Consider the following 13,610-nt stretch of genomic DNA (forward strand, 5'->3'; position numbering starts at 1 on the left):
ACGGATGCACACAGGTTATATGGCTATACTTAATATAAAAGCGTATTTTTCGGCCGGGCCACACCGGGCTACACAGGCGCTCTTCTAGAAAAGATAAATACTTTTGTTAACAAATGAGCTGCAATAATATCAGCTCAATCTAATTAACGCTTAAACTCCACAGAATGCTAAAATCAATATATTATATATGAAGGCATGTGGATATCATCAGGCTCTGCTAGTTAGGTTTAAGATATTGTTGGAAAAAATATGAAGTGTAGAATTTATAGATTGTCGATGATTGACTCAATTTATTTGAAAGTTAAACGATAAAATTCTCACATTTTCGAGTACTCACCGTTAAATGAATTTCTGCTAACACTTCCTTATTCCCGATCACCACTCCGATTTGAGGAGGTACTAATATTCAAAATAACGTTGTATTGAACGTCTTAGTTAACTTAATTCGACACCAATAGAATTGACACGTGTATAAATGTAATACATTCTTCTATTCCTGTTGCCTTAAGTAACAACATTTTTCTGAATACACCAATCAGACCAGATTATTATTGTCAACAAATATCGAAACGACTTAAACAATAAACTATACGATAATGAAGTGGACTATGAGGGAGGAGAAAACCTATGACCTACATAGATTTATTAAAAAAATCGTTAAAAGTTGAGGAAAAAATTATTGAAATCTCGAATATGAATGTATGTGATATAGAAATCTATAATCTCTGATTTGTTTCTATTAATGTCGTTGAATTTCGTGTAGTAAAATAAAACATGACTATTAATATCATGTTCGCTACATTGTAATACACTGGCCTGGGTGCCTGGCGTTCTCCGGGCGCCTGGAGGTGTGTGTTGTGCAAAAAAGGTGGGGGCAGAATGCAAGCAGGCTCAAACCCGTACGTCGGAGCAGGAAATTAACGTGATGTAACGTCTTTGTCGTTGTGTCGATCACCAACCCGCAATTGGCGAAGCTTTAAATTAGGGCTAGTCAATCGAAAAGAGGGTTAACTTTCAAAAATATCGGCGAAAAAAGCGACAACTCTTTGTAGAAAAGTGTCCAGTTGAGTGTGAAGAATTTCATATTTTTAGCCATTTTTTTTATATTTGCTTTCTGAAGGTGCGGGTTTAAAACCGATCAATATCCCGTGAAAATCCTTTACTTCTTTCGGAAGTATTAAGCAAATGTGCAAAAATACATACCTACATCTATGCATACATGCGTGCATGCATTTAAACAGAGAGGTGAGATTTATATGAGAGATAATTTCTTATCAATGTTTATAATGCATTTTCTTTTGTTTACTTGTATATTTTTGCAAACGTGGCAGAAAGGTGAGATTTTAACAGGCATGTACGTATTAAAAATACATTGCAGAAATGATGGATATTAGCATCTGTCCTACAAATCGTTTATTTCCGATCGTTTCGATTTACAAAATAAAACATATTTTAATTATTTTCAGTATGATGTTGAATATTTGACGAAAACTAATTGGCAACAGTTCACCCGAATTTCTCATTATAATACTACCCTGAGAGTAAGTTACGAATATATTTTACATGAGAATGAGTTGTTTAGATGAGAAGAGAATATCTACACCAGTGCTATAAACTGTTGTTGCTTCGAAACCTTGCGCATCTATTCTACGTCAGTAATTTTGCAATAAAGAGTAACAAAGTGAATTACTATATCTGTTAGAGAATTTGATTTTGACATCAATATTAAAACTTTACGGCGCGCACATTTCTGATTTATCATCCATCTAAATAATGACGTATTCCAAGAATCCTTTGATCTGACGGAAATCCGCTGTTCAGATGTAAGGAAGCCATATTTTTCCTGTGATTATTTCTTAAGTTTAAACTTTGTGGCATATTTCTTAATGCCATCGTGTGCATGTTCAGTGTATATTTTTTTAGAAACTAACTACTATTGCCTAATATAAAAAAATAAAGAGACTCGACGTTGCTCGGAAATGAATGATAATCAACGAATGTTCCACATTCTCCTATTTTTATTGGCATCTAAATCGAGAAAATCGCTTATCTTCTAATAAAAGCGATTCATTGCTTGCTCTTGTTGGGAACTCATCGCGGTGCACGGTGGGGAACATAACATGATTCGAAGCAGTGACTTAATCTACAATGCATTACAGTGTTCATTGCAGTTTTGTAAATCTACTGTTTATTTTATCAAATTATTTTTATATATTGTGGCTTGAATTAAAGTTTAAAATGCAAAAGTAAAGTATCATTTTTAACTTGTTCCCTAAACAACAACAAATAAAGTATAATAATTTCGAACTCTGCCATGCCTTATCAAAGCACGCGCTGTTTATTTGTTATGCTTGGTTTTACTGCTTCGGTGGTGATAATTGCTTGAATTATAGTTTAAAATGAAAATGTAACACTGAACTCTCTAACTTTAAACATAAATATTCATTTCAAACACGCCGCTGCCTTTGCTAAGCACACACTGTTTACTTTATATATCGTGTTATTCGGATTAGGCGTTGGTAAACGATTTCGAATACACTTTTGTCGTAAGGTTGTAGAAGGTTTTTCCTTTAGTTAATATGTTTTGTATTTCACCGGATTATTTCGATTATCTATAATTATCGAAAACATTCCTATGCAATACTTATCTAAAACACTACAAGACATGTAAAGTATCTTCTTGCGAAAAATGCTAAATCTTATATGTTTTTAAAGAAGGGTTTTATATGGAATCAATCTTAGAAATTGCTGCGCCAGTTTCGAGAAAAAAATAATTTATTTAATATATACATTTAAGAGGTGGGTGTATGGAGACAGTTTGACTGATGCTATTTAGGATCTAAAAAAGGCTGATACTATTTAGGATCTGAAAATTATTGTATTCATGTCTTTTAATAGTGGTAGGGTATGTGGAGTCAGTTCCGAAAATGATTGAAACAATTTACGATTTAAAAATTACTTTATTTAATATATGTTTTCCAGAAGTGGGATATGTGGAGTCAGTCACGATTTACTATTTGAAAATCACATTATTTAATATATGTTTATTTAATATATGTTTATTTAATATGTTTTAAGAATAACTTAGAAGTGAGGTATAGGCTGCGAGTCACGGAAATGACTGAAAACGATGACTATCTTACAGTTACTTCGTTTTATATATTTTTAAGATATTTTCCCAATTTCTCTTCATAGTATTGTGAAAACGATTGGAGTGAACGCAATTACCTTTATTCAAGAATGTCATTGCTTTGTTCTATTTGGAATTGCAATAAATATGAGAATGCAGTAGTAGATTTAAACAAGATAATTCCAGTATTTAATTGTATTTTTTTTTCAACACAATAAAACAAGAGAAATGAATGAGTTAAGCAAAAGATACTAAAAAGGTGTTCGGATAAATACGGTAAAAAGCAGAGCGGAAAGAAAAAAACACAAATATACGACGTAAGAGAGGAGAGATAGAGAGAGAAATAGAAATTTTAACATAAAGAAATTGCACATACTTTCATTTCTATTTAAATTTATTAGACCCCACGAACGCCTGATACCAATGCTCGCCAATAATATAAATCTCAGTTGTCTGTTAGTATGACTGTATGTATGTTATACGGCATAATCACGTTGGCACACCGGTTCTTGTTAGATCAAATCACGTTGGCACACCGGTTCTTGTTAGATCACCCAAGTTTAGCAATGTTGAGCCTGCCTAGTACCAGATGGGAATTCTGGACGCTGTTTGTGTTTTCCACTTATCTCAGCATTGTTTCCAGTCGTCCTGGACCTCCATTTACCGCTGGTATTTAACAATGTCGACTCAGGAGAGGTGTGGTTAGAGATTGTTCAACTCTTGCCACAAATATTTCACACGCAGGCAGTGTATCCATAGTCTGTCAAAACTGAAGGAAACCTTTTTTATGTATATCTCTATGTCCGTTAAAGCTAATTGTCAGCCTCATAAAACAGTCAATGTTAGAAAGAGGAAAGTCTTGGATAAAAATTCTTTCAAAGTAGGGAAAATAGATTAATTCTATGTCAATCAAATGGGCAGGTTTTTGCGAGGTGTACCTTTTTTCTAGATTTCGAATGTTATTAATACATTATTTTAAAAGAATCAACTATATTTATCTATTAAAGTTTGGACAAATTTTGACTCATGTTACAAGAAATGACGTCATGTGCGATTAAATGTGTTTCTTTTTATTATACGAGAAGACCAAAGTAGTTCTTTAGTATAAAATCGAAAAACATACCGATTTTTAGCAAAACAAATGACACCTTAGTAATTGTCGCGTGTCAAATAGTAAAACCACCAAGAATCACGAAAAATAAGCCAGTGAAGAAAAATTATTATCGAAAACTCTATCGAAAAGAACAAAAAATAGTTGACATATTTTCAAACCACATCAATGTATAAAATGAAAAAAATGCTGACACATTTTCCGGAAATGACGTGATTTTTCAACTTAACTGGATATTTCTATTAGTTTACAGTATATAATGAGGGTTTTGTGCTATTCTCCCAAGCATTACTACTACTTTTTGTTTAGGCTATGTTAAAATATGATATCAGTCATCTGTTTAGAAAATGGGCGGGAGATGATAACAGAGACTACACATTTTTCTTAGCCAACAAATAAGTCCCCGTAATATACAGTAGTTTCCTACCACCCAATAACTCATCTTAAAAAACAACAAAAAACAAAACACAAAATGCATTATAAATCGACAGAGATTTTATTTCGTCCTTATATTCCCAAAATCAAATAAGTAGTGTCTGCTTTGTTGTCACAACGCAATCACTCAAGCATTATCATCTGTACTTTTGTTTAGTATACGTTAAAATATGATATTGTAAAAATCATGTACATGGATCTAATAATTTATGATGTTTTTGCTATATTACAAAACTGGTCAAATAATATTTATGCTTATTTGTAACTATCAGGATTCGTTAAGCGGTTTTGCCCGGTGCAAGCTTGCCACCTTCTCAAAAAAAAAGTAAACTAGATTTGTTTTTAGTGTTCAATGCTGCCCCTGCACAATTGCGAACACTGTCAGCAGTGGCCAAAATGAAATAGTCTGGGTTTCACTGGCGATTAGTGATGGTTTGGGACGATAACAGGCTGGTACTTTCTGCAATAAAAATATTATATATGGAGATATTCAAAAGCTCACTATCATTGATCAAATAATATTTTGATGTTTATTTGTTATTTACGAACAATCAAATAAATTGATCAGATAATGTTTATTTGCTTATTCCAAAAATCACGTAAATGGATCTAATAGTTTTAAGCGCTATCTCGTGATATTTTAAACATCACTCAAATTTATCAAGTAATATTTATGTTTATTTTCATATTCTAAAGATCACGTAAATTGATCACGTAGTGATTAGTGCTTTTTTTCATATCGTCAATCGATTAAGCAAAGATTAGTTCTTATTTGTTGTGTCCTACACATCACGTAAATACATCAAGTAATGTGTCATTCTTATTTGCCATATTCTAAAAGTCACGAACATTGATGAGGTCATGTTTACTTTTTTTATTTTTAACATTACAAACATCACGTTTATTGTTTAATAATTCCATTATCAAGTAAATTGATAAATTAATTCGTATATACTCGAAAGAAAACAAAGATCTTATTCCAATAAATCATTTACAGTGATCAATTAGTAATTTGTGATTAGTTGTTACATTCCAAACATCACATACATTGTTCAATTAATGTTTAATGCTTATTTGTCATATTTCAAAAATCACCTAAATCGATCAATTAATTCTTACGTAATCTACACAGAACAAAGGTACCATGTTCAGAAAAGTGATTATATTGCTCAAGTAATATTTAAAGCTTATTTGTTAAATTCCAAAACTCACGTGAATTAATCAAGTAATTTCAATTGACTTATGTGTCATATTTCAAAAATACGTCCTTAGTTCAAGTAAATTTTAGAGTTATTTGCAAGCTTCCGACACCCTTGTTCATTATTCAGTTAACTTTTAGCACTTATTTATTATATTCCGAAAATCCCGTCATTTGATCGAGTAATGTTTAGTGTTTGCATCATATTTTAAACATCACGTAAATCTATCAAATAATGTTTTTGCTTCATAGACATATTCCTAAAGTAACATATATTCACCAAGCAACGGTGTGTGCTTATTTGTTATATTTCAACAATCACTAAATTTAACAAGTAAGGCTTACTCTTATTTGTCATATTACAAAAATCATTTTATTGGTCAAGTCATTTTAAGTACTTATTTCTCATATTCCAAAAATTAGATGAATTAACGCGTAATGTTCAGTGCTTAATTGAATTATTTAAAATATCACGTACATCGATCAAATTATTGTTATGCTAATTTGTCATATTCAGAAAATCACGTACATTGATCAAATAATGTTTATGATTATTTATCATATTCTGAAAACACGTAAATTAATCAGGTCAGTGCGTATTAATCATATTAAAACAAATCACATAAACTGATAAAGTAATTATTAAATACTCACCATGAAACAAATATGTTTAATTCCAACAATTATGTACAATGATCAGTTTTTTCTTGGTCTTAGTTGCCACATTCCGAAAATCATATATTGATCAATAGATGTTTGATGCTTATTCATCACATTCTAAAAATCCCCCAAATTGGTCAATTAAATGTCACGCATTTTACACGGCACAAAGATGATATAGTTAAACACTCACATGCGTTGAATAAAAACATTGTGCGTGCTCTGTAAAGGTCAACTGGGTGAGTTTCTGTTAAGGGTTATCCGTATTTTCCTGCATTTGAATGTTATCCTCTTTAAATGATATCAAGGGTTGTGGTGATGGTGATGGTGATGATGATGGTGATGGTAGGTAGAATGAAACATGTGTATGTTGCTTTTAAATATTCTCTACACGTCTTTAGAGATTACAAAATTTGCTTTTTGGGAGCTGGGCTGGATGGAGTAATTTCCGTTTATGGGGTCACAAAGCAATCTTCCTACGATGTCCTATGCCCAAAATTAAGAATACCTGCGGAATCATATTCTAAAAATGATATTTTGGGTGAGGCAAGAATTTTCCATTCACTATCCGTCTCAATTTATGTATGTAATTATTTGGAAAACATTCTGAGTTCTGTTAAAGTAATGATATAATACCAGTTAAAATTGTGATGTGACCGTCACAGGGAGTGGTTAAGCTATGATTCTTTTATTCTTTATTTATCGACAGTATATCCGGGCAACAGCGAAAAAACCTGCTGTTTGTGATTTTCATTTTTATGAAAATTGACAACAATGTAATTTTTGAAATTTGGACTCCAAAACCGGTAATGACTCAGGATACTGTAGATAGGATGATCATAATTCAAGTGCAGTGCGTCGACCAAGGGGGTCATGAGGGTAAACTCATGGGGCCATGAGAACGTTTGCAAATCCACAGGTGCATTCACGGGGGTCGGACCTCCACTGGGGTAACGTTGTTGAGTAGGAACAACCCAGGTTTCACACCTCCTCTTAGTATATCAACGGAGCGCACAGTTGAAAACGAAACTTTGAGTCAGTCAGCCAGTCATTTGTTTAGAGTTTGAAACAGAGCAGCTTGTAGAGAATCGCCACACAGCCCCTCTCTTTCCACGCCAACCTCACTGCTATATCGAAGAGAGAAGTAAAACGTACTTATTGTCTCAGTGTAGTCGAACATTATTAAACACTGTACTGTAAACAGATTGTACATAATTATATATTTGTATATCATTTTTTCTGGAAATTAATTTATTAGACTAGAGCTCTGAATTGTTTTCTTTTGTGTTCATGCTATTGCTTTTTCTTCTAGCATGCGACAAACTGGTGAGGCGACGGCATATCAAACAGATCCATCAACGGGGTTCTGCTACACTAAGACGTTACATTTAATCGCTGTCGACAGAGATAGTGACTTAGACACTCATGGGGTTATAATTTGGTTCCGTTACCGAGACTGTACTCGTACATGGCAAAGGGTTCCTTGGCAAGGGATACTATAACATTTGGTGACCGTTGACAAGGATACTGACTCTTGGAGATGAGAGAAAAAAAAGATAAAGGGGGGAAAAAGAACTGTAGATGCGGCGCTGATCTGAAAAAAAAGGGAAAAAGATAGATTGTAGACCCCCCCCAAATAAATGAGCACAACTTTGAAGGAAATAGAGAAATCATTGTGTTTTTTTAATCGAAAATCATAACTTTTTTTTTTAATCGTGAGAGACGCTGATACTACGAGAGTTGATGTTAGTCGCGACAGATCACAGGAGCAAAATCACCTGAACTCACTGGAGCTCAACGGAGGCAGGGTGAGTACGAATCTATTATTTTATGAGTTCTTTTGTTGTCAAACCTAAGGTCTTGTGGAGTGCTTCTTAGCGATCATCGAGTGGTTGAGTGATTAAAAAAACAGTGGGAAAGAGAAAGAGAGAGCCAGTGTAAGTGAATCGAGAAGTAACGGCGTTTTTTTTCTCTTAAAACTGTTGTTGTTTTTAAATTCGATTTTTTCTTGTTTGGAAAAATGAGTACTAAACAATAACATACGTTGAATAAAAACATTGTTGGTAATTTGTGAAGGTCAACTAAACGAGTTTCTGATAGAGGTTATTAATATATCCCTGAATTTAAATGTTATCTTCTTGAAATGACACAAGTGTGGTGATGGTGCTGGTAGATAGAATGAAGTATGGTTTTGTAGCTTTGCTTTTTAAACTGCTCTATAGGTCTCCAGGAATTAATAAATCTTCTTTTTGGGAGTTGGGCTGGAGAGGGTTAGCTCCCTTTAGGGGTCACAAAACAATCTCCCTATGATGTCATATTCCAAAAAATTTAGAATACCCATGGAATTATATTCTGAAAATGACACCATTCTCTGTTGTCGGTCGTGGGGAGGGAAGGACTAGATAATATTTATATAACTGGTGAGGCAGGGGGTTCCCAATCACTATCCGGGTCAATGCATTAATGTAATTGCTCGGTTTTCCTAATCGCTAGCTTCTTGATGTATGTATGTATTAATTTGTAAAATCTGCATAGTAATCTTCCGATAATGGCATTTTTTTCCAGAAATGTTGGTGCCAGTAGAAGGGATAGCAAGGAGACGCAGTAATGTCGAATTTTATATTGAAGGAAGGGTTTCCATTATCACTAACCGTGTCAATGTATTTATGTATTAGTTGTTAAATCCTTCGAAGACCTATTCCAAAAATGGCATCGCCTCTCTTAAAATAATAATGGCAATGGTGGAGAAAGAAAAAAAAAACTCAGTAATGTTATAATGTATGGTGAAGCAATGTTGTCTAATCGCTAACCGTGGCAATCTATTTTTGTAATAGATTTGCAAATCTGCTGCCTGATTCTCCGAAAATTATATTATTTCTCTTAAAATTATCGTGTAAAGTGTTAGAGGGGACATAAACACGGCATCGTTCAAATAACTGTTGAAGCAAGTGTTGCTACATCTCTAACCATGACAATGCATGTATGTTTTAATTTCGTTTACCTGCTTAATCATTTTTCATTTATTAACAAAGCATGATGTCGGTAATTATGTCGAACGTGAAACAGTCACTTTGAATTATATCGTGAAACAAGAGTTGCCTAATCACTACAGTCACAATTGATTGATGTGTTTATTTTGAAAATCTGATAAGACATATTCTGAAAATTATCATTTTTTCTTTAAGATATGGTATCAGTTGTAGGGAAATAAAGCAACACACTATTGTGGAAATTTGTGGTGAAGCAAGGATAGCCTAATCATTAACCGTGTCAATGTATTTCTAGCAATTTGGAAAACCCGCTCAGTCATCTTCCAGCAATTACATTATTTAGCGTATAGTTAAATAGTTGTGGTGGTAGAAGAAACACAGTAATGACTAATTTTATGATGAAGCATACGTTTCCTAATCACTAACCAAGACAATGTATTTATTTAAAAATCCTAATGATCCATCTTCACATTCTCTGTAGCGCAGATTCCCCAACGATTATAAACGCACCAAAAATTATATTTTGTGAATTCTAAATTACTTCATTTTTCTTAAAACAATGGTGGTCTTGTTGGTATTAAAATCAGTTGATAGATGTTGTACAATATCTGCATAGATAACGTTTCATTATTTCACACACACACACACACACACACACACACACATATATATATATATTTACACATTTGGTAAAATTATTTTAAATATGTTTTTCATATTACGCCCCATTAGGGAAGGTGAAATTAGTTCATGTACGTACTGTAAATTACCTGTCCAAGAAAGGGTACAATTATTTCATATATGGGTTATGTAAAACGGGTTCTAGAGTAGGAAAATATTATTTTTCTCAGGCGATCAAATGATACATAGGCATGAACAATCTTCTGCCTTAAGAATGACAGTTATGCTGAAAAACAGCTTCATTTTTCTCAGATTTTTATACGGTCCCGGACAACGCCGAGTAGTCCTGGCAGTCATATTAGAAAATTAATATTTTTGATCCGTATTGAATTGTGTACAATCATTAGACATATATTTAGGATGATCTGATGAATTTCAGGGTTTTTTTCGGAAACTTATTTGTAAAGATTTGTAGGAATAAAAATTATGTAATAAGTCATGAGTTAAATTTGAATTGAACTTTAGACATTACTTTAGTAACATTGTATATTGATTATTTGCAAAAATAAATAAGACCAGTACACAGATGTTTTCCTCGAAGAATTAATTTTAATTAATTTTACTCGTGCGGAGACGTGTGAGCCCCCAATTTTTTAAATGTTTTATAAATAATTTTTTGATAAAGAGTAAAGCAGCGACCTTGATTATCGCATCTTTTTGATTTTCTCATTCTAGAATGACTAAACTTGAAACTAGTAGTGATACGCAATGTTGCCAAACTCAATTTATAATATACACTTTATATAAAAATATGTGTACTATACATTGCTGAAATTCCATCATAACCGAAAGCAAAATAATTTTAGTTTACAACTAGTGTTCGGTTAACATAGAATAATCTACATTTTCAACTAGTATCATCAGTCCTACAGTCTCAACAAAATTTTATTTTTGATCCTTTAACACCTTTGAAATATGACAAAAGCACAAGCATCGTCTTTTTCATTTGCATCTTGTTTCTCTAGCGAATATGTCAGATCTCAGATAAGCATTATATGAGCAGCAGCTCTCAAAGTAGTATAAAAAGGAATGTATGTATTTATTCAAACGTCACAAAAAAGACTTTTGTGTTGTATATTACGTCCCATTAGGGAAGGTGAAAATAAACCGAGAAACTGAATCTCTAATAAATACAGCACAAGATAACTCGATAAAAACCAACCATATCAAAGCAAGGATCGATAAAACACAAGAAAGCAGCAAATGCAGACGATGTGGACAAAGAGACGAAACAATACGCCTTATAGTAAGAGAATGCAGCAAACTGGCCCAAAAGAAATACAAAAACAGGCATGACCAAGTTGGGAGGGCGGTGCACTGGGAATTGTGCAAACGACTGTATTTTGAGCCTACTGACAAATGGCACAAGCATAAACCCGCAACAGCACTCGAAAATGAGAACCATAAAATCCTATGGGGCGTGGACATACAGACGGACAAACCGTGAGGATGAGTATGAAAGAAAGGGAGAAGCGAAGCAAATACACAGAGCTAGCCAGGGAGTTAAAAGGGATTTGGATGATGAAGAAAATCAAAATAGTACCGATAATAGTAAAAGCAATAGGAACAATTCCGAAAAGCTTCGAAAAAAGAATGTCAGAAATTGGAATCAAAGGAATAACTTCAAAAGTACAACGACTAACGATAATGAAAACGACGGAAATATTAAGGAAAACCCTTGAATGCGGAGAATAATACAAGAAGACAATATAACGAATAAGCGTTACAGGGAATGAAGATGACCGCAATCTGCATATCTACAACTTCTACACTCCAATCATGCCCACCATTGTTTCATTACCGCTGCACCCAATAAAAAGTTATACCAAAGAGCCAAGAAGGGTCAAGAAGGAGTGAAAGACCGAGGAGAGAGCGCTAGCCAGACCACTCCTGGACAAGCGCAAAGAGAACTGGGACCTTGAAGAAGCTGAGTGCCACTAAAATTCTAGTATAAACCAATGGGCACTATCAGCGAGAAATCAATGGTAAGTGGATGTTGCGATGATGCAAATTCATTTGCAAATGCTATCGAATGAGATGGAGAGAGCTGGACGTCTGAGTAGACTTGTTGTAGCCCAGCGTCCAGAGAAACCCACAGGTTTCCAATCAGATCGTTTGTTGACTTCTATGAACGCTCCATGTGAGCCAATACTACTACTACTGCTGCTACTATAAAAATATAATAATAATAATAATAATAATAATAATAATAATATTAATAATAATAACAATAATAATAATAATAATAATAATAATAATAATAATAATGAGGATAATAAAAATATATACTCACTAGAACATTTCACATAAGCCATAATTGCAGATATCTTCCCCATCACAATATATTGGAATCTAAGGGACAAAAAGTTTTCCCAGATTCCCAGAAATATTTATCTTTCTTGATGAATTTTGTAAATTAATTTTCATTCTTGCAATAACCATTGGCTTTCGCTTGAATTTGTTTAGCGTTATGCATCCTTAAATTCCTAGGTGTCTTCACTCTAACACTATAGAATTGTTATTATTATTAATGTTATTATATAATTAAACTAATTCGCTTTGGCCGTTCTCATCCTAAACATAATTAAGAGCTGAATATTTTAAATGGCTTATAAACTATAAATAAATGGTGTCGGGTGTTAGGCCAACACCTAACCACATTCTTATTGGATGATCAAAAGCCTAGGTACACACTGATTGGACAAAAATTTTGCTCATCAATGTAAAATACAAAAAATACGGCGGTTTGCTTAATTACGTAAATATTATACTTTTTAACGTTTATTCATAAAAAAACTTATTGAAAGAAGCATAATAATAAATAAATTGTTTAGCTGAGGATTCTATTGTGTAATAATGCAGATTATTTATAAAATTTTAAATTATTATTTCTGTTTAAATAAATAAAGGAAAATTATTTTATGCTACTTCGCTATTGTTTAAATAATATTTACATTTTTTTCATTTTTCATAAATTAGTATATTTTCAGATGTTATGTATGACAAGCGGGGCGTACCCGGGTGTTTAGAGGTGTGTGTTCTCGGCCAGGGGGGTGTTAATCAAAACATAAAAATAAGCGAAGTAAATAGTTTTAACTATAAAATAGTAAATTATTAAATATTTTATATAAAATAAATGTTAAATCTTTAAAAAATCGGAAAAAACACAAACAAACTAACGTAAGGCAAACGAACGATGTTAAACGTAAAAATCGGAAAAACAAAAAAACAAACAAAACGCGAACGTGATAGAAAAAAACAACAGAAAAAAAGAGCGTTCAAACTTCTTTGAAAAACCTGGAAAATAAAAAAAAAGATAGAACGTGAAAAATTGCTTAAATATCCCTGTTTTAATATTAAACCTGTAAAAATCGAAAAAAAAAAGACATTCACACCACGATTCGA

This window comes from Euprymna scolopes, chromosome 10, assembly GCF_053919585.1.
Source record: "Euprymna scolopes isolate OS-2025 chromosome 10, ASM5391958v1, whole genome shotgun sequence".
In the NCBI taxonomy this organism is placed as follows: domain Eukaryota; kingdom Metazoa; phylum Mollusca; class Cephalopoda; order Sepiida; family Sepiolidae; genus Euprymna; species Euprymna scolopes.